This window comes from Octopus bimaculoides, chromosome 10 (assembly GCF_001194135.2).
Source record: "Octopus bimaculoides isolate UCB-OBI-ISO-001 chromosome 10, ASM119413v2, whole genome shotgun sequence".
NCBI lineage: Eukaryota > Metazoa > Mollusca > Cephalopoda > Octopoda > Octopodidae > Octopus > Octopus bimaculoides.
In genome coordinates, this window is record NC_068990.1 from 8,032,675 (window position 1) to 8,036,749 (window position 4,075).

General features: G+C 32.4%; 1 long non-coding RNA gene across 4 annotated transcripts in view; it reads left to right on the plus strand.

Annotated features, from left to right (window-relative positions):
• The first annotated feature begins 1,554 nt into the window (after nt 1-1,554).
• LOC128248873 (uncharacterized) overlaps nt 1,555-4,075 on the plus strand; it is a 43,418-nt gene continuing 40,897 nt past the window's right edge. The window contains exons 1-2 of one of the 4 annotated variants that reach the window (XR_008265002.1): nt 1,555-1,719; nt 2,113-2,166. This is a non-coding gene — a long non-coding RNA (uncharacterized LOC128248873). The remainder of the gene's footprint in view (nt 1,720-2,112; nt 2,167-4,075) is intronic. The other 3 variants (XR_008265005.1, XR_008265004.1, XR_008265003.1) reach the window with 3 other exon arrangements.

A 4,075-nucleotide genomic window follows, 5' to 3' on the forward strand; every position in this document is an offset into this window, starting at 1 on the left:
ATATATATATATATATATATATATATATACACACACATATATATATATATATATATTAGTAGCTACTTTAACATGGCTGACCGTTCCAGCGGTATCTACTGCGATTTTTTAATCCCGCCCGAATTAAATTCGTTGGTACCCTTCAGTCTCAAGCGAGTGAGGTGCTAATCGTCAGGCAGTTTGTATTTGAAATTAAAAATTGCGGACGGCTAGCATCACACTTGAAACTCAAGAGTACCAACGAATTTGAATGAAACTGTTTTGATACGTACATGTAGCTCCCAATAAAATTTGTTGATTGCCCTTCACTCGTTTGTCCACTTAGTCGTGTGAGTATATATCTATCTATCTATCTATCTATCTATCCATCTATCTATCTATCTATCTATCTATCTATCTATCTATCTATCTATCTATATATATATATATATATATATATATATATATATATATATATAAGACAAGGCATAATAATAGTCATTGCGTATTTCTCTATTACAATAAATTTTAATAACAAGTGGTTGTTAGTATGCTAATATGTGTTAGTATAACCGGAGCACAACAGCTGGTTTTGAGAGTGGAATGGCAATGAAAGATAACCTCGCACAATTCCTCCAGGGATCGAGGTGTAGGAAGAACGTATAATTTTTACCTGCAAACATCGATCACTAAATCTATTCTCAAAATACAAATAGCAACAACCCCAACCCGTTTTTCCCCTAACTTTCATAAACGTTCCCTCTTTTCTACCCTCACTACCACTATATATTGAATAAATAATATATCTTCCCTTTCATTCCTTCTTGCCATTTAAATTCTCCTCTCTGTATTTTTCCTTACCATTTGAAATATTTTTCTCTTATTTCACATTGACTGCAGTTACAGCAGATAGAAATTTCACTAAAAGCCGGTGCTGCCCCTGTCAGATTCCCAAGCGCTATATTTCTAGCACTTTGGCTGTTATCAATGTAGAAATACCGAAAAGCGGTAACTCTGGACAGATTTAAAGACGTAGATTTAACTAGAACAGAGTCAACAACATTGACTGAACAGCGCCATCGGACAAGACTCAGCACTATCAGCCCCTAGCAGTGTTTAGGCATACCTGACATTTAGATTAGTTAAAATAAGTTTACGATAACAGAGTTCTATATTTAAGAGATGAGGAATTATGTACATTATTTACATTTGACAGATATTTGTCCTCATCTTGGTTGTTGTTAACAGAACGTTTCGGCTATATACTCTCCAGCCTTCATCAGGTGTTTTGGGGAAATTTCGAACCTGGGTTCTCATTCATAAAGTGTTTTTCATTGTTGTTGTTGTTGTTGTTGTTGTTGTTATTATTATTATTATTATTATTATTATTATTATTATTATTATTATTATTTAGGTCACTACCTGGAATCGAACTCGGAATCTTAAGGTTAGTAACCCGCGCTCTTAACTTATTGCGTCATATGCCAACGGGCATCTATCTATCTACCTTACCTATCTAGCTTTCTCTCCGTAACCCGTAAAGCCGTTCCGGTTTTTTTATAAAAATATTATTTATGTAGTTATATATATATATATATATATATATATAAACTGAGTGAGTGATAGAAAGATAGATCTTAATATATGGGTCTGTGATGTGTGGGTGTGTGCGTGCGTAAACTTGTAACATATATTTGGAACACGTAGACATCAATGAGATATAATGGAAGTATGATGCAGGTATGTTATAGCATTCTCTTTTCCTCAGTAATAATTTTATACGTGGATAAATATTTTTGTCCGCACTTAAGGTGTCCGTGAATATAGTTTTTGTTAGACATACAGTATATTGCTGCAGTTCTAAATATATTAATATCACTAAGAAAACGAAATATGTTAACATATATACATATATGGTTTCAGAAAACAGAATAGATAAATATTTCAGCCTTCACCTTTTGAGGCATGTGTTGAAAAATCAATTAATTATGTTGTGAGTAGTTTGTTTGAATGTAATTTTTCAATTATGTGTTTAAGAAGGAAAATAAATGAAATTAAAGTCTATGGTGATTTCCATTTTGACACAAATGTTTGACTTCGTAAACTCATCGAATTGTTTGTTTTCTTTGATAGAAATTAATGAAATATAAAGCAAATATTCTTCATAAAAGAGAAAACTTTAACATTGTATGTTGTCTTCGTTTTATTCTTTTTTCACTATTTACTTTGAGGAAATTGTCATGTTGCGTTACTATATTATTCAAACTGAAATTTCTCGGCTTTTGGTTTGTTTTTTTTTCTAATATATATTTTATACCATACACTATTTATATTGTATAGCATTCTGATATATTAAAACTAAATAAAATTTGGAACTAAATATATTGCAGAATTATAAGCAGTGTTTTGATGTATATTGAACTCAAAATACATCAAAGTTAAATTATAAATATCTTATTTTCAGCATACACCGTAACAAATGAAATAGCAACTGAAGTATATTTATTAAATTTCAAAGATAAAAATACATTTACATCATGAACGGTTGATATAGTCTATTGAAGCAACACCGAGAAATTGAAATCAGGATAAAACAACATCCATGCTTCAATTTGCAATGTCTTTGCTAAATTTTTATCAACGAAGTTTCTATGTATATCCATAAGAAAGATGGGAAACAAAGTTTCTTTTTCAGAAACAAGATCCAAATGTTTGTATTTGATTGCAACCTATGTCACATAATTTTTTTACTATTAACAACAGTCAGTCTAAAATTTCTCCCTGTATGTCTAACAAAAACTTTTTTATATTCACAGACACCTTAAGTGCGGACAAAAAGGTTCTCCCTACAGCTTACATAGTATATTAATACTACACAATTATCTATCTATCTATCTTTCTATCTATCTATCTATCTATCTATCTATCTATCTATCTATCTATCTATCTATCTATCTATCTATCTTTTTTTCTTCCTGCCCGTCCGTCTGTCTTACTCTCTCTCTCTAATTCTCTTTCTGCATATACACTATTATAGAGAAATCGAGTAACTAGAGACTTTTCGATCGTTTAAATTAAAAGGACTTGAATATTTATGAAAGAAATCATAGACGTTACATTTTTACAATTTTGTATTAAAACTAAAAAGTATGCATCACATCAAATTTGATAAGAGTATACTATGTACATGTGTGTGGGTTGAGTGTTGTGTGCGTTGGGTGTGCATTTGTGTGGATGTTTTTGTTGAAGAAGAGAGTGCTGTGTCCATAACTGCTGTCTTAATTTAAATTAGTTAAAATGGTGATTTATATGTGTGATGCATTTGTATTGAAGCAAGCATGTACGGACAAGAAGAAGTTTTCATAATCATGTGATTCCGGGTTCACTTTTAACGTGTGATCTGTTACACAAGTGTTTTTTGTTTTTTTTATCAGAGACACGAGCTGCATTGAGCTTTGGGAATGACATTGCTGACGCAGCAATTGTGAGAGCAAGACAGATTGAATCCGACTGCGGCTCATACGCTCATACTATAAAGCAATGACTAGGTAGCACTTCTGTTTGAACAACTGGAAATATGATCCTCAGAAATGATGGAAGGTCCACTAAAATGCCTATGTAATGAAATAATAAGACATAATAGTGGAAGATTTAGTTATTCAACGTATAGCTTCAAATTAGACAATGAATGATAATATTCTGAACCAAGAAAGCGGGGAGCTCGCAGTATCTTTATCACGCCGGGAAAAATACTTATTGGCATTTTTTCCATCTTCAAGTTCTGAGCTCAAATTCTGTCAAGGTCGGTTTTGCCTTTCATCTTCTCGGGGGTTGATGAAATAGTTACAAGCTGAGTACTGACGTCCGTGTAATCGACTTATCTCCTCCTCCGCAATTACTTAGCATGTGCATAAATTTGAAGCTAATATGTTGAATCAAGAACCGAGAATCCTATTCTATGATATTCTTCCCCCTTTCCTAACCACTTAGCTTCAGCACCCTGGGTAAGTGTCAGCTGTTATAGCTTCGGGCCGACCAAAACATTGAGAACAGACGGAAAGTGAATGAAGCCCGCTATATATATATATATATATAT